Raw genomic sequence first — 19,088 nt, 5'->3', positions numbered from 1 at the left:
AAACTAAACTAATTTTTTTAAAAAAATTAAAAAATAGAAAAGCAAAAGAAAAACACATGTGTATGTATCAAAAATTTCAGGTTAGAAGTTTATTATGGAATTTGATGTACTGGACATCTCACTGTGATGGTAAATAGGTTAAAAAATTATCTATAAAAAAAGAAAAAAAAAGGAACCAGAATAGTGGGAATGAGTTAAAAATAAAAGTTGTGTCTCTGAAGTAGTGGTAGTTGTTCTCTTGTAGTCTTTTTATTTTTTTTTTCTTTCCTGATTTGTTTTCTGGGGGAAGGGGCTGCCACGTGGGTTTTCAGTCAATGATGTTCCCTGAGTTAAGTCCTCCAGCCCCCCTCAAGGGGGTGGGCTCTGAGGAAAACAGTTTTTTCAGGCTTTTGTTCTCTGGAGGTTTTTATGTTTGTTCACTTCTTTTCTCTCGCCTTGACAGCTTTTGATGGTTTTTGGAGGTTTAGAGGAAAACAAACTGCACCCCAACCTCCCTCTCAGAGAGAAGCCTCAGTTTGCTCCCCTGTGGGTGCTGCCACCCCCTTGGCTGCTGGCAGAGCAGGTTCCTAGTTGAGGTCCCTGGGGATGCAGGATCTCCTGCTTGTATGCAAAACCACGGCAGCGGCGGCTGTCTGGGCAGCTCCAGACCGCCAGAGAGGTTCCAAGCAGCGATCGCACACTGAAATTTTCCCGCTGGCCCGGGCTGGGAGTGCCTGGTCTTTCCAGGTCTAAGAGCACCAGTCTTGCAGGTCTCAGAACACCAGGCTGGGCATTCGTGCACATCTCTCTTGGGGGGGGGGGGTGAGGCGCGCGTGCATCTCAGGCTGATAGCAAGGTGCGCATTCTGCTGTCTGGTGTGGCTCCCAGCCCCTCATGGGAGCCAGACTCCACTCTTTCTCGGGCGCGCTGGTGGCTCAGGGACCAAGACCTGGTTTGTCTGCCGCACTCTCTCTGGCTCAGCGCCAGGGGAGCCTGTCCTGGGTCTGGGGACTTAAGCGCCTGTCCCTAGCCACCCCGATTCCCACAATTTCCCCCCATGATCCTTTGCTCTTTTTGAATGCTTTCAACCAGACTCAAAGTTAATGCTGGTCCCCAGAAGCAGGGCACTCTCGTATTGGGGTATTCATTTCCAATCGGTGGCCTCTGGGCTCCCTCCCCCTTTTGTTTCTCTTCCGATATCAGTCCGACATTCCCACTCCACTTTACCTGCCCACTGGCGTCTTCTGCCCCCTGTAGAGATCCAGAAATGTATAATTCTGATCTCAGCCTGATTTCATGGGTGATCGGAGTTCTTTGGTAGGTAATCAGCTCACTTTAGGGTACAGGTTGAAAAGGCGCCTCCTCTTACTTCCCCGCCATCTTGTCTCCCTTTGTGTTTGCACTTTGTGGTGTTAGTGGGACCCAGCAGGCCAGCTGTGGGCAGACATGTCCACTGGGGAACTTGGGAACTGGGCATTGGTGTTAGCAAAATTTGTGCTGGGCCACTACTCCTATATTGGATCCCCCAAAGTGCTGTGGCATCTGGGGACTGCATGCAAGTGTTGCTTGCAGCATGAGGTTGGACATGGTACATGATGGTAGTTGAGGGTGAATCATTTGGTATGGTGTGACAGATGGGGACTTAGTGAGGCAGTAGCTCTGTGCCTGGTGGTTGACAGGGTATGTGTGTGACTTTAACAAAATTTGTCTTGATCCCAGGATGAGACTAGGAGGCCTGGAGTGGGCAAGTTCTTAAGAGAATCTATAGGTAGTGTTCACTGCTAGCTGTTTAGGTAGTAAGTGTCTTGTGCAGATTCACCTCTGGCAGATGGCCCTGTGTTTATGCTGGAGAGTGGGGGAGGAAAATGGCATACACCTCCTCCCTCTTTTTTGGAGAAGTCCCCCAACAAGCTCTGAAATCAGTATAAAGAGATCCACCTCCCTTTTGCCTCTGGTATTGTGTAAGCTGACATTTTTATGTTGCCTCTCCATGCATGCTGCTGTCTTTTTATGTAGCAATGCAGCTATCACTTACCCTGCTGGCTTGCCCAGTGCTCAGTCAGCTGACTTTTAAGGCTCTAGGATCCAAGTCCCACAGGTTTTACACGCACACAGAATTCAGCATCTCTGGTTTTTAGACACCTATTATGGGATGGTCTTCTGTGCGTGAGCAACCTGGTGTGAGTGTCCATTTCTCTACCTTCTCTTGTGTGCAGATCTCTCCCTCCTGGGGGAAGTCTCGCTTTACCTTCCTGAACTTCCTAACCTATCAGATGCAGCTTCTTCTCTATATCTAGCTGTGGAGTTTATTCTGTTAGTCTTTTGATTGTTATCTGGTTTATAGACTTGGAAGTGGATGATATCTGGTTGTAAAGATGGGATAGGGTGAGATCAGGATACTCCTATTCTACCATATTCCCCAATTCCTAAAGTTGCCTGTTCTTGAGTAGCCATTTCTTCAAATAGGAGATTAAATTAACAAGCACATGAAAAGTTGTTCAACATCATTAGTAATTTAAAAAAAGAAAATTGAATGTAAAATTGAATGTAAAATTGAAATTTTTGAAATGAAAATGAAAATTGAATGACGATGTAATACCACTTCACATCCACTAGAATGGCTACGATGTTAAGAAATTGAAAATAACAAGTGGTGAGAATGTGGAAAATTGGAACCCTCCTACATTGATGGTGGAAATATAAAATATTATAGCCAATTTTGAAAACAGTTTAGCAGTATTGCAAAAAGTTGAAGTAATCATATGACTGAGTAATTCTACTGCTAAATGTATATCCAGGAGATTGGGAAACATGTGCATACAAACATGTACATTTGAATGTTAGTAGTAGTATTGTTCATAGTTGTCAAAAAGTGGAAATACTTCAAATGTCTATCAGTGAGAGATTGAGACAAGATGGCGGGGAAGTAGGAGGAGGCGCTGTTTCAACCTGTACCCCAAAGTGAGCTGATTACCTACCAAAGAACTCCGATCACCCATGAAATCAACCTGAGATCACAATTATACATGTCTGGATCTCTACAGGGGCAGAAGACGCCAGTGGGCAGGTAAAGTGGAGTGGGAATGTCGGACTGATATCGGAAGAGAAACAAAAGGGGGAGGGAGCCACCAGAGGCGACCAATTGGAAAGTAATACCCCAGTAGGAGAGTGCCCTGCTTCTGGGGACCAGCATTAACTTGGAGTCCGGTTGAAAGCACTCAAAAAAAGCAAAGGATCATGGGGGGAAATTGTGGGAATCGGGGCAGCTAGGGACAGGCGCTTAAGTACCCAGACCCAGGGCAGCCTCCCCTGGCGCTGAGCCAGAGACAGTGAGGCTGACAAACCAGGTCTTGGTCCCTGAGCCGCCAGCACGCCCGAGAACACGTGGAGTCCGGCTCCTGTAGGGGCTGGGAGCCGCGCCAGACAGCAGAACGCGCATGAACTTCCAGCCTGAGATTCTCGTGCCCCACACCCTCCCCTGAGAGAGATGCACGAAGGCCCAGCCTGGTCCTCTAGGACCTGCACCGTGCTAGAACCTGAGACACACGCAACCCACATACTCCCCCAGGAGAGGTGCGCACAAGTCTGGTGCTCTTAGACCCGGAAAGACCAGGCACTCCCAGCCCCGGCGAGCAGGAAAATCTCAGTGTTCGATCGCTGCTTGGAACCTCTCTGGTGGTCCGGAGCTGCCCAGACAGCCGCCGCTGCTGTGGTTTTGCATACAAGCAGGAGATCCTGCATCCCCAGGGACCTCAACTAGGAACCTGCTCTGCCAGCAGCCAAGGGGGAATTTATATGGGTTCTGCAGCACCCACAGGGGAGCAGACGAGGCTTCTCTCTGAGAGGGAGGTCGGGGTGCAGTTTGCTTTCCTCTAAACCTCCAAAAACCATCAAAAGCTGTCAAGGCGAGAGAAAAGAAGTGAACAAACATAAAAACCTGCAAAGAACAAAAGCCTGAAAAAACCGGTTTCCTCAGAGCCCACCCCCTTGAGGGGGGCGGGAGGACTTAACTTGGGGAAAATCATTGACTGAAAACCCACGTGGCAGCCCCCTCCCCCAGAACACAAACCAGGAAAGAAAAAAAAAAAAAACTACAAGAGAACAACCACCACTACTTCAGAGGTACGACTTTTATTTTTAACTCATTCCCACTATTCTGGTTCATTTTTTTCCCTTTTTTTATAGATAATTTTTTAACCTATTTACCATCACAGTGAGATGTCCAGTACATCAAATTAGATAATAAACTTCTAACCTGAAATTTTTGATACATACACCTGTGTTTTTCTCTTGCTTTTCTATTTTTTAATTTTTTTTAAATTTTAGTTTAGTTTAGTCCAATTTATTCCTTTTTTATCTTTATTTTCTAATTTTCATATAGAGTTAAACTTCAAGGTAACCCCCTTTCTCCAATCAATGCTACCCCTATAGGTAAACCAATTTTTAATCCCCCTTTACTTAGGAAAGTTGAGTCCTTTAACGAAGATATCAAGATACATCCAGGAAGAATCAAAATAACCTTCCTCGCCCACACTGAGAATCTATAACCACGCTCCCATCTTTTACTTCTGCCAGTGTTTTTGTGTATTTGTGTTTGTCCTGATAGTATATAAATCTTATACTTGGGGTTCTTTTTGATGAGGTTCTTACTTTTTTTGCTTTTATATATATATATATATATATATATATATATATATATATAATTTTTTGTCATATACTTTTATCAGTCTTTTTGTTTGTCTGTTTTTGTTTGTATACGTCATAAATCTTACCTTGGGGCCCATTTGGGCTGAACCTCCTCTTTTATCTTCCCTTTATTTCCTGTCTCTTTCTCTCCCTCTTTTTTCTTTTTCTTTTCTTTTTTCTCTCGTTTGGGTGGGGAATCCTGAGTGCTCAGAAGCGTTCCAGGGTGCACCGTGACTGCACCACGGTCAATACACCCAGCTACATCTGTCCAGTCATCTCTCACCAAAATGACTAGGAGGAGGAATCCCCAACAGAAGAAAAATACAGAGGATGGGCCTTCTGCAGCGGAGCTAATGGCTATCAACATAGACAATATGTCGGAAAGAGAATTCAGGCTAACAATTATCCAGGCAATAGCTAGGTTGGAGAAAGCCATGGAGGACCAACGGAATTGATTAAGGCAGAATTGAAAGCCACGAGGGATGATGTTCATAATGTTAGGGCAGAGCTGAAGGCCACCAGGGATGAGGTTCACAATGCTCTCAATGAGTTCCAATCTAATCTAAATTCTCTAAAAGCTAGGGTAACTGAGACAGAAGATAGAATTAGTGATCTGGAGGACAAACAGATAGAGAGAAAGGATCAGGAGGAAGCCTGGAACAAACAGCTTAGAAGCCACGAAAACAGAATCAGGGAAATAAACGATGCCATGAAACGTTCCAACGTCAGAATTATTGGAATCCATGAAGGGGAGGAGAAAGAAAGAAGTCTAGAAGATATAGTGGAACAAGTTCTTCATGAAAATTTTCCCAATCTCGCGAAAGGAACCAACGTTCATGTACTACAGGCAGAACGGTCTCCCCCCAAGATTATAGTTTCCAAGAATACATCCAAGCATCTGATAGTAAAATTAAGAAATCATATTGTAGATACAATTACTTGAAAGCCGCTAGGACAAAGAAGCTCCTTTCATACAGAGGAAAGCCCATCAAAATAACGTCAGACCTGTCCACAGAGACCTGGCAAGCCAGAAAGGGCTGGCAAGATATATTCAGGGCACTAAATGAGAGTAACATGCAGCCAAGAATACTTTATCCAGCAAAGGCTGACATTCAAAATGGATGGAGAGATAAAGAGTTTCCAAGACCGGCAAGGCATAAAAGACTATGCATCCACCACACCGACACTGCAGGAAATATTAAGGTGGGGGTTCTATAAAAGAGGAAAAATCCTAAGAATAGCATTCAACAGAAATATAGAGACAATCGACAGAAAGAAAAACTTCAAAGATAACACAATGTCAATAAAAACGTATCTCTCAATAATCACTCTCAATGTGAATGGCCTAAATGCGCCCATCAAATGACACAGGGTTGCAGATTGGATAAAACGACAGGACCCATCCATATGTTGTCTACAAGAGACACATTTTGATGCTAAAGATACACCCAGACTGAAAGTGAAGGGATGGAGAAGCATCTTTCATGCCAATGGGCCTCAAAAGAAGGCCGGGGTAGTGATTCTCATATCAGATAAATTAGATTTTAAACTAAAGACACTGGTCAGAGATACAGAAGGACACTACATCATTCTTAAAGGGACTATCCACTAAGAGGATATAACAATTGTACATATCTATGCCCCCAATATGGGAGCAGCCAATTACATAAGAAAAGTATTAATCAAGATAAAGAGTCATATTGATATGAATACATTAATGGTAGGAGATCTTAACACGCATCTCTCAGAAATAGATCATCGAAGCAGAAAATCAATAAAGAAACAAGAACATTGAATGACACATTGTACCAGATGGACATCACAGATATATACAGAACATTCCACCACCAACATTCTAATCATAGGTATATACAGAACATTCCACCACCAACATTCTAAAACAACAGAATACTCATTCTTCTCAAGTGCACATGGAATCCTCTCCAGAATAGACCACATACTGGGCCAAAATCAGGGCTCAACCGATACCAAAAGAATGAGATGATTCCCTGCATATTCTCAGATCACAATGCTTTGAAACTGGAGCTCAATCACAAGGAAAAGTTCAGAAGGAACTCAAACACCTAGAAGATAAAGACCACCTTGCTTAAGAACGCTTGGATCAACCAGTAGATCAAGAAAGAACTTAAACAATTCATTGAAACCAATGAAAATGAAGGCACTTCAGTCCAAAACCTATGGGATACAGCAAAGGCGGTCCTAAGGGGGAAATACATAGCCATCCAAGTCTCCCTCAAAAAAATTGAAAAATCCAGAATACACCAGCTGTCTCTATACCTTAAAGTACTGGAGAATCAACAACAAATCTAACCAACTCCACACGTAAGAAGGGAAATAATCAAGATTAGAGCAGAGATCAATGAGGTAGAAACCAGAGATACAGTAGAACGTATCAATGAAACTAGACGCTGGTTTTTGGAAAGAATCAATAAGATCGATAAACCATTGGCCACACTAATCCAAAAGAAAAGAGAGAAAGCCCAAATTAATGAAATTATGAATGAAAAGGGAGAGATCACAGATAACACCAAGGAAGTAGAAACCATCATCAGAAGTTATAATCAACAGTTATATGCCAATAAGCTAAGCAACCTAGATGAAATGGATGCATTGCTGGAAAACTATAAACTCCCAAAATTGAACCAGGAAGAAATTGACAACTTGAATAGACTGATATCTAGTAACGAGCTTGAAGCAGTGATCAAAAACCTCCCAAAAAACAAGAGCCCAGGACCTGACGGATTCCCTGGGGAATTCTATCAAACTTTCAAAGAAGAAATAACACCTATTATCCTGAAGCTGTTTCAAAAAATTGAAGCAGAAGGAAAACTTCCAGACTCTTTTTATGAAGCCAGCCTTACCCTGATCCCAAAACCAGACAAAGACCGTACCAAAAAGGAGAATTTCAGACCAATATCCCTTATGAATATGGATGCTAAGATTCTCAATAAGATCCTAGCAAACAGGATCCAACAGCACATTAAAAAGATTATCCACCATGACCAGGTGGGATTCATCCCTGGGTTACAAAGATGGTTCAATATTCGCAAATCAATCAACGTGATGGAACAAATCAATAAGAGAAGAGAGAAGAAAAAAAAAAAAAAGAGAAGAGAGAAGAACCACATGGTCCTCTCAAGTGATGCAGAAAAAGCTTTTGACAAAATCCAGCATCCGTTCCTGATTAAAACGCTTCAAAGTATAGGGATAGAGGGAACATTCCTGAACTTTATCAAATCTATCTATGGAAGACCCACAGCAAATATCATCCTCAATGGGAAAAAGCTTGCAGCCTTCCCATTGAGATCAGGAACACGACAAGGAGGCCCACTCTCACCACTCTTGTTCAACATAGTACTAGAATTCCTCGCAACAGCAATCAGACAACAAAGAGAAATAAAAGGTATCCAAATTGGCAAGGAAGAAGTCAAACTCTCTCTCTTCGCAGATGACATGATTCTTTATATGGAAAACCCGAAAGACTCCACCCCCAAACTTCTAGAACTCATACAGCAATTCAGTAACGTGGCAGGATACAAAGTCAATGTCCAGAAATCAGTGGCTTTCTTATACACTAACAATGAAAATACAGAAAATCAAATTAGAGAATCAATTCCATTTACGATAGCACCAAGAACCATAAGATACCTCAGAATAAACCTAACCAAAGAGGTAAAGGATATGTTCTAGAGGAACGACAGAACACTCCTAAAAGAAATTGAAGAAGACACAAAAAGATGGAAGACCATTCCATGCTCTTGGATCGGAAGAATAAACATCGTTAAGATGTCTATAATGCCCAGAGCAATCTATAATTTTAATGCCATTCCGATCAAAATACCACCAGTATTTTTGAAAGAGCTGGAGCAAATAATCCTAAAATTTTTATGGAATCAGAAGAGACCCCGAATTGCTAAGGAAATGTTGAAAAACAAAAATAAAACTGGCGGCATCACGTTACCTGATTTCAAGCTTTCCTACAAAGCTGTGGTCACCAAGACAGCATGGTGCTGGCATAAAAACAGACACATAGACCAGTGGAACAGAGTAGAGAGCCCAGATATGGACCCTCAACTCTATGGTCAAATAATCTTCGGCAAAACAGAAAAAAAATATCCAGTGGAAAAAAGACAGTCTCTTCAATAAATGGTGCTGGGAATATTGGGCAGCTATATCTAGAAGAATGAAACTCGACCATTCTCTTACACTGTACACAAATATAAACTCGAAATGGATAAAAGACCTCAATGTGAGACAGGAATCCATCAGAATCCTAGAGGAGAACATAGGCAGTAACCTCTTTGATATCAGCCACAGCAACTTCTTTCAAGATATGTCTCCAAAGGCGATGGAAACAAAAGCGAAAATGAACTTTAGGGACTTCATCAAGATCAAGAGCTTCTGCACAGCAAAAGAAACTGTCAACAAAACAAAGAGGCAACTCACGGAATGGGAGAAGATATTTGCAAATGACAGTATAGACAAAATGTTCATATCCAGGATCTATAAAGAACTCCTCAAACTCAACACACACAAAACAGACAATCATATTAAAAAATGGGCAGAAGATATGAACAGACACTTCTCCAATGAAGATATACAAATGGCTACCAGACACATGAAAAAATGTTCATCATCACTAGCCATCAGGGAGATTCAAATCAAAACCACATTGAGATACCACCTTACACCAGTTAGAATGGCCAATATTAGCAAGACAGGAAACAACGTGTGTTGGAGACGATGTGGAGAAAGGGGAACCCTCTTACACTGTTGGTGGGAATGCATACTGATGCAGCCACTTTGGAGAACAGTGTGGAGATTCCTCAGGAAATTAAAAATAGAGCTTCCCTAAGACCCTGCAATTGCACTACTGTGTATTTACCCCAAAGATACAGATGTAGTGAAAAGAAGGGCCATCTGTACCCCAATGTTTATAGCAGCAATGGCCACGGTCGCCATACTGTGGAAAGAACCAAGATGCCCTTCAACGGATGAATGGATAAGGAAGATGTGGTCCATATACACTATGGAGTATTATGCCTCCATCAGAAAGGACGAATACCCAACTTTTGTAGCAACATGGACAGGACTGGAAGAGATTATGCTGAGTGAAGTAAGTCAAGCAGAGAGAGTCAAGTATCATATGGTTTCACTTATTGGTGGAGCATAACAAATAATATAGAGGACAAGGGTAGATGGAGAGGAGAAGGGAGTTGAGGGAAATTGGAAGGGGAGGTGAACCAAGAGATACTATGGAGTCTGAAAAACAACCTGAGGGTTTTGAACGGGCAGGGGGTGGGAGGTTGGGGGAACCAGAAGGTGGGTTTTAGGGAGGGCACAGATTGCATGGAGCACAGGGTGTGGTGAAAAAACAATGAATACTGTTACGCTGAAAATAAATAAAAAAATTAATAAAAAAAAAGTTAAAAATAGAGCTTCCCTGTGACCCTGCAATTGCACTACTGGGTATTTACCCCAAAGATACAGTTGTAGTGAAAAGAAGGGCCATCTGTACCCCAATGTTTATAGCAGCAATGGCCACGGTCGCCAAACTGTGGAAAGAATCAAGATGCCTATCAACGGATGAATGGATAAGGAAGATGTGGTCCATATACATCAGAAAAGACAAATACTCAACTTTTGTAGCAACATGGACAGGACTGGAAGAGATTATGCTGAGTGAAATAAGTCAAGCAGAGAGAGTCAAGTATCATATGGTTTCATTTATTTGTGGAGCATAACAAATAATATGGAGGACAAGGGTAGATGGAGAGGAGAAGGGAGTTGAGGAAAATTGGAAGGGGAGGTGAACCATGAGATACTATGGACTCTGAAAAACAACCTGAGGGTTTTGAAGGGGTTGGGGGTGGGATGTTGGTGGAACTAGGTGGTGGGTATTAGGGAGGGCACAGATTGCATGGAGCACTGGATGTGGTGAATAAACAATGAATACTGTTATGCTGAAAATAAATAAAATAAAAAAAAACATGTCTATCAGTTGTTGAATGCATAAACAATAGGTGGTCTAATTTTACAATAAAATATTATTCATTTTTATAAGAGAATGAAATAATGATACATTCTTGAATATTAACTGAAAAATCTATAAACTGTAAAATCTTTCTTTTAAAAAAAAAGATTTTATTTATTTATTTGACATTCAGAGATCACAAGTAGGCAGAGAGGCCGGCAGAGTTAGAGAGAGAGGAGGAAGGAAGTAGGCTCTCCACTGAGCAGGAAGCTTGATGCAGTGCTGGATCCCAGGACCCTGGGATCATAACCTGAGCCAAAGGCAGAGGCTTTAACCCACTGAGCACCCAGGCACTCCATGCAAAATCTTTCTTAGTGAAAGAAGCCAGTCTCAAAAGACCACATACTGAGTGATTCCATTTATATGTAAAGTCCTAAATAAGCAAAACCATTGGAAAAAAAATAATGATTGTAAAGCTTGAAGGAGGATGGAAATGGAATTAATGTTAATGACTGTTATATTATCTTTTTCTTAAAGGCTGTTATATTTTCAAAGCTGTATGGAAGTCATTATTGGCAAATTCTGTAAATGATAATTTTTTAATATCTTCAAATTCATTCTAGTTAATACTATAAGAATAGTGAGAAATAGAATCAGTCCAGGAAATGATAATTTTCTTTTTTTAAAGTTCTTATTTATTTTTTAAATTTCTTTTCAGTGTACCAGAAATCATATGAACCACACCCAGTCCTCCATGCAATACATGCCCTTCAAAATACCCACCACCAGGTTCACCCAACCTCCCACCGTTTTCCCCTCCAAAACCCTCAGTTATTGCCTCAGAGTCCACAGTCTCTCACGGTTCATCTCCCCTTCCAATTTCCCCCAACTCATTTCTCCTGTCTAACTCCCCATGTTCTCCATGTTATTCCTTATACTCCACAAATAAGTGACACCGTATGATAACTGACTTTCTCTGCTTGACTTATTTCATTCAGTAAAATCTCTTCCAGACCTGTCCATGTTGATACAAAAGTTGGGTATTCATCCTTTCTGATGGAGGCATAATACTCCATAATATATATGGACCATATCTTCTTTATACATTCATCTGTTGAAGGGCATCTTGGTTCTTTCCACAGTTTGGCAACTGTGGCCATAACTGCTATAAACATTGGGATACATATGGCCCTTATTTTCACTATATCTGTTTCTTTGGGGTAAATACCCAGTAGTGCAATTGCAGAGTCATATGGAAGCTATAATTTTAATTTCTTAAGGAATCTCCACACTGTTTTCCAAAGTGGCTGCACCAACTTGCATTCCCACCAACAGTGTAAGAGGGTTCCCCTTTCTCCACATCCTCTCCAACTCATGTTGTTTACTGTCTTGTTAATTTTGGCTATTCTAACTGGTATAAGGTGGTATCTCAATGTGGTTTTGATTTGAATCTCCCTGGTGGCTAGTGATGATGAACATTTTTTCATGTGTCTGGTAGCCATTTGTATGTCTTCATTGGAGAAGTGTCTGTTCTTGTCTTCCGCCATTTTTTGACATGATTATCTGTTTTTTGAGTGTTGAGTTTCAGAAGTTCTTTATAGATCCTGGATATCAGCCTTTTGTCTGTACTGTCATTTGCAAATATCTTCTCCCATTCCGTAGGTTGCCTCTTTATTTGTTGACTCTTTCCTTTGCTCTGCAGAAGCTTCTGATCTTGAAGAAGTTCCAAAAGTTCATTTTTGTTTTTGTTTCCTGTGCCTTTGGAGACATATTTGAAAGAAGTTGCTGTGGCCAATGTCAAAGAGGTTACTGCCTATGTTCTCTTCTGGATTCTGATGGATTCCTGCCTCACATTGAGGTGTTTTATCCATTTGAGTTTATCTTTGTGTATGGTGTGAGAGAATGTTAGAGTTTCATTCTTCTATACATAGTTGTCCAATTTCCCCAGCACCATTTATTGAAGAGAACTGGGCATTCCCCCTGGATATTTTTTCCTGCTTTGTCGAAGATTATTTGACCATAAAGTTGAGGTTCCATATCTGGGCTCCATACTCTGTTTCACTGGTCTATGTGTCTGATTTTGTGCCAGTACCATGTTTTCATGGTGATCACAGCTTTGTAGTAAAACTTGGAATCAGGCAACCTGATGCCCCCACTTTTGATATTCTTTTTCAACATTTCCTTAGCAATTCGGGGTCTTTTCTGATTCCATACAAATTTTAGGATTGTTTGCTCCAGCTCTTTGAAAAATGTCAGTGGAATTTTTATCAGAATGCCATTGAAATTATAGACTTCTCTAGGTAGTATAGACATTTTCACAATGTTTATTCTTCCGATCCAAGAGCATGGAATGGTCTTACACCTTTTTTGTGTCTTCTTCAATTTCTTTCATGAGTGTTCTGTAGTTCATTGAGTACAGATCCTTTACCTCTTTTGTTAGGTTTATTCCTAGGTATCTTATGGTTCTTGGTGCTATAGTAAGTGGAATCAACTCTCTAATTTCCCTTTCTGTATTTTCATTGTCAGGGTATAAGAAAGCAACTAATTACTATACATTGATTTTGTATCCTGCCACATTACTGAATCACTGTATGAGTTCTAGTAGCTTGGGTGTAGAGTCTTTTGGGTTTTCCATATAAAGTATAATGTCATCTGTAGAGAGAGAGAGTTTAACTTCTTCATTGCCAATTTGAATACCTTTTATTTTTCTTTGTTGTCTGATTGCTGTTGTTAGGACTTCTAGCACTATGTTGAACAACAGTGGCAAGAGTGGGCATTCTTGTTGTGTTCCTGATCTCAAATGGAATGCTGTCAGCTTTTCCCCATTGAGGATGATGTTTGTGGTGTGTTTTTCATAGGCAGATTTTATGAAGTTGAGGAATGTTCCCTCTATCCCTGTACTTTGAAACGTTTTAATCAGGAATGGTTGCTGTATCTTGTTAAATGTTTTTACTGCAGGCAATTATAATTTTCTAATATCAATCCAGGAAGTAATAATTTTCTAATATCTTCAAATGTATTCTAGTTATTGCTATAAGGATAGTGAGAAATAGAATCAATCACAATAAAGATGAATGTTGTATTATCTAGCAAAATAAACATTCTATATGAATGTACAAGTCACTTTTAAGTTAAATGTTAAAAAAATATATGTATTTCCAAGAACTATTTTACATGGCCTTAAAGCTTGAATGAAGGATCTGATAACACTATAACTCCCTCCTTCTACATGCCTGGGAATTAAGTGGAGAAGAGTAAGGAAGAAAACAGTCAATACAGAGGTCTGAGGGAAGATATACCTGAAAACAAGTGTATATGGTTAAATAATCATTAAGCAATGAGGAAGCAGAGCAAAAATCAGTGGATGGATTCTAACTTTTTTCACAGATAAAGCAAAGATCATCAGACTTATGCCAGGTTCAAAGTCAGGTATTCTAATGTAAACTACACATAGCTAACAAGCAGTTATATAACTGAAATTTACTGGGGATAAAATGATAATCTATGATTATCTCCAAATCCAACCTACTTTACCTATAATTTTCACGTGATATTGTGCCAAATAAAGCTATCTTAAAATTGAACAAAAGTGGAAAAGTAGTCCAATTAGAAGAGGATATTGAATAGGGTCAAACATTCAAAGATATTTGATAAAGCTACATTAACTTTCCTTTTCTCAGTAGTTTCCGAAGTCCCCTGGGTATCTCTTTGTTGCAGGGGCTGTAGTAGATGAGATGGTTCAGCATGGGGGTGAGGGTGGTATAGAAGACAGATACTATCTTGTCCTGGTCTGGTGTATGGATAGAAGCTGGTCTCATATATATGGACATGGCAGCACCATAGTAGAGTCCAACCACAGACAGGTGGGAGGAACAGGTGTTGATGGCTTTGCAGTGACTTTCTTTAAAGCTCACGCAGATGACAGCTCAGACTTGTGAATAGGAAATAATGATCACAGAGACTGGCAATATTAGCATTACCATGCAGCAGATGAAAAGCTGTCTTCCAAAAGCAGATGTGTCTGTGTAAGATAGAGGGAAAGGGGCAGCAACATCACAGAAAAGGTGATGAACTTCCAGACAGCTACAGAAAGAGAGTGACAGGGTTGCTACAAGCACAATAATGCCATCAAGGGAGCCCAAGATCTGGGGCACAGAATTTCTTTTTTTTTATTATTTTATTTTATTTTTTTTATTTTTATTTTTAAAAATTTTTTTTCAGTGTACCAGAATTCATTGTTTATGCACCACACCCAGTGCTCCATGCAATACATGCCCTCCATAATACCCACCACCAGGCTCACCCACCTTCCCACCCAACGCCCCTTCAAAACCTTCAGATTGTTTTTCAGAGATCATAGTCTCTCATGGTTCATCTCTCCCTCCAATTTCCCTCAACTCCCTCTGCCCTTCATCTCCCCATGTCCTCCATGTTATTTCTTATGCTCCACAAATAAGAGAAACCATATGATAATTGACTCTCTCTGCTTGACTTATTTCACTCAGCATAATCTCTTCCAGTCCCAGAGGACACAAAATTTCTGATTCATGAGGATGGCATATTGAAGTGGGTGGCATATAGCCAGATAGCTGTCATAGGCCACAGCAGCCAATAGGAAATATTCAGCTCTAAGCAGAGAACGACAGAAGAATATCTGAGCTCCACAAACTGCCAGCAATATTGACTTGTTGCCAGACGAGTAGTTGAAGGCAATCTTGGGTACAGTGGTGCAGATGAGCATGAGGCTCTTGAGGGAGAGTTGGCTGAGGAGGAAGTACATAAAGATGTGAGGTGGGTGTCCAGGTAGATGAGGAGAACCATGACAGTGTTTCTCAAGAAGGCCACTGAAAATATGCCCAAGACCAGTGAGAAGATGTGGGTGGGACAGTAATTGAAGATTCTAAACAGGATGAAGTCAGAGCTGAATATCTGGTTTCTCCACACGATTCTAGATAATGTTCCTTATCTGGAATTTTCAGAAAAGACCCAAGCTTATTTATTAGCTTAATTTTCAAATGCATATTGTGGCAATGCCCTGAAGTGGGTGTACTAGATGCATGTGTACAACCTTGTCACCAAACTTCAGTTAACTCCCCTTTAGTCACAATAAATAATCTCACTTGATCCAGTGCTTTCTAGTTGTTTCCTCATTCAAACTCTACAAACAAAAACTTCAATAAGGTTTTTATTTATTTTACTGAAAGAAAACTGAAGTCCATAAAATTTTACTGACTTACCCACAGTTACAGATCAATATAAAACCTCATAGAAAAAGAAGTATCAGATAACTTTTGATAATTTTATGAGTGTTCCTGATCACAGAAATTCCCTTCTCATCTTTATATAGTTTTGTCCTATTTTGCCTCTAGCTTGTGTTCTCAATAACTCTAGAATTCCTGTTCTCTTCATTCTCTCTATAATCCCATCTGCTTCCCATTGTGTCACACCAGTCCAGTGAAAAAACGAATTGGATCAATATCATTACCTCCATAAGTGTACCATAATTAGAAGAAGGATTTAATATTGTGCATTTTAACTTTTCCATCTCAGACAAAGCCTTGGACTCCTGTCTTAATATAAACATTTATTAAACTATTTTCTTAAGAAATGAAAGGATATTCACTTTTTTTTACTACATCCAAATTTAAAATGTATTTATAATAAAATGCATGATAAAAATTTTAACAGATGAAAAATTGGGAGAAAATGCCTCATTTATGTAGTAAAGTGTTGATAACTTTACTAAAGATGAGTACTTACCACTTCTTTTTTTAAAAGATTTTATTTATTTTTGTCAGAGATCACAGGTAGGCAGAAAGGCAGGCGGGAGGGAGGGGGAAGCAGGTTCCCTGTTGAACAGAGAAGTCTGATGCAGGGCTGGATCCCAGGACTCTGGGATCATGACCTGCATTGAAGGCAGAGTCTTTAACCCACTGAGCCACTCAGGCGCCCCTTGCCACTACTTTATTGAGAATAATTTTGCTTCTCCCAACTTTTATGGAAAAATGAGCCTTTGTTATGTTTTTGTTTGTTTCTTTGTTTTGAGAAATTGATTTCATCTTGCTGCAATTAAGTAAGATGAGTGGTGTCATCTCTAGGGATCAAAAGAGAACCCCTCTGTATTCTTTTAAAAAAATCATTGCAGTGTGCTATTTTGGGGAGTGAAGGGGCATCTGTTCCCCCACATTATGTGAAGGCATCACTCTGAGAAGTAACCAATATTGTAGTTCAAGATCGACAGAATCAGGAATGTACTAAAATGTGGTACAGACTGTGCTGCAAACATGAGCCAGGGTATGTATGTGAATCAGATCATGGAGTCAGAATAGCATAGTTCAATTTTTTTAAATTAAGTGATGTCAAGATTTTTTTTTCTCTGTTTAGTACCACAACTTACGCATATTATGACATACATCAAATTAAATAATGTATACTGGGAACAGGCACCTGGGAACAATTCTCTGAGTTACATTTTCATGTTATGTAGCCCATGCCTATCACAATATTCTACTTATGATGGGTAAATTAGTTTCAAATCTGATCGTTGTTCAATTTTCCCTAGGAAATATCTTATTTATATACTTATATTTCAAATGAACTCCTGTTAATTATAGCTAATCTTCTGGGAGTCAGTAAACTAATTAATAAAGACCTTTTGGCCTATTTTAATGACACACAGAAATGGCATGACTTTATTTATTTTCACAGAACTAAAATATTATACCAGAATTCCAGGAGAGTAATTTCATTCCCAGTTCTAACATTTGGGTTTAGCAAAGTGCTTTAATGAATGACATAGAGAAGAGGACATGATGGCGGAGAAGTAGGAGGAGGCGCCATTTCAACCCGTCCCCTAAAGTGAGCTGATTTCCTACCAAAGAACTCTGATCACCCATGAAATCAGTCTGAGATTAGAATTATACACTTCTGGATCTCTACAGGGGCAGAAGACACCAGTGGGCAGGTAAAGCAGAGTGGCAACATCGGACTGATATGGGAAGATAAACAAAAGGGGGAGGGAGCCACCAGAAGCGACCCATTGGAAATTAATACTCCAATACGAGAGTGCCCTGTGATTGGGGACCGGTATTAACTTGGGAGTCTGGTTGAAAGCACTCAAAAAGAGCAAAGGATCAAAGGGGGAAATTGTGGGAATCTGGCGGTTAGGGACAGGGGCTTAAGTCCACTGACCCAGGACAGCGACCGCTGGTGCTGAGTCAGAGAGAGGGCAGCGAAGAAGCCAGGGCTTGGTCCCTGAATGTCTGAGAGCATCTGGGTGGCAGAGCCCATGAGGGTGAGGGAGCCACAGCAGTTGGCAGAACCACAGCCTTTTGCACTCTCCACGTGCATGCTGTGCAAACAGAGTCTGAGTGGTGCCCCACACCCTCCCCTGAGAGAGGTGCGCACAGGCACCAGCCCAGTGCTCTCGGACCCAGAAAGACCAGGCATTCCCAACACTGGCCAGTATGAAAATCTCAGTGTACTATCTCTGCTTGGGACCTCTCTGGTGGTCTGAGCTGCCCAGACCGCCAAGGCTAGTATTTCTCCTGGTTTGGGGTACAAGCAGGTGTTCCTGTGACCCCAGAGACCATGACTGGGAACGTTCTATGCCAGTGGCAGAGGGGGAATTTATGTGCTCTGGAGCACCCAGAGGGGAACAGACTGAGGCTACTATCTGAGAGGGAGGTCTGGGTACAGTTTGCTTTCCTCTAAACCTCCAGAAATGATCAAAAGCCACCAAGGGAGAGAAAACAAATTAACAAGCAAACAAAAAAACCCCAGAGAACAAAAGCCTGAAAAACTGGTTTCCTCAGACCCCACCCCCTTGATGGGGGCAGGAAGACTTAACTCAGGTGACATTATTGCCTGAATACCCACACAGCAGGCCCCTCCCCCAGAAAGCCAACAACAACAACAGCAACAACAAAGACAAGAGGACAACCACCACTACTCCACAGATACAACTTTTATTTTTAATTCTTTCTCACTATTCTGGTTCTTTTCATTTTTTAAAAATATATAACATTTTAACCCATTTACCATCACAATGAGATGTTCAGTACATCAAATTCCATAAAAACCTTTCAACCTGAATTTTTTAATACATATACCTGTGTTTTTCTTTTCTTTTTTATTTTTATTTTATTTTATTTTATATCATTTTATCATTTTTTTAATATTCATATAGCAATAAGCTTCAAGGTAATCCCCTTTCTCCAATCAATGCTACCCCTATAGGTAAACCATTTTTTAATCCCCTTTTAACTTAGGAAAGTTGAGACCTTTAACAAAGATAGCAAGATACATCCAGGAAGAATCAAAATAACGTTCCTTGCCCACAATGAGAATTTATAACCGCTTTCCCATCTTTTTCTTCTGTCATTGTTTCTGTGTATTTGTTTTTGTCCTGGTAGTATATAAATCTTAT

General features: G+C 40.6%; 1 pseudogene across 1 annotated transcript; it reads right to left on the bottom strand.

Moving 5' to 3' along the window:
- Positions 1-14,316: 14,316 nt before the first annotated feature.
- LOC308342697 (olfactory receptor 2M4-like) lies at positions 14,317-18,010 on the bottom strand (annotated as a pseudogene). Its single transcript has 3 exons — positions 17,865-18,010; positions 15,177-15,560; positions 14,317-14,805 (listed from the first exon to the last, which is right to left on the bottom strand). The product of its transcript is annotated as an olfactory receptor 2M4-like (transcript).
- Between the last annotated feature and the right edge of the window lie 1,078 nt (positions 18,011-19,088).

This window comes from Martes martes, assembly GCF_963455335.1.
Source record: "Martes martes genome assembly, chromosome: 5".
Taxonomy (NCBI): Eukaryota; Metazoa; Chordata; class Mammalia; order Carnivora; family Mustelidae; genus Martes; species Martes martes.
The sequence above is the reverse complement of the archived record's forward strand: the minus strand, read 5'-3'. Positions and strand labels throughout refer to the sequence as shown.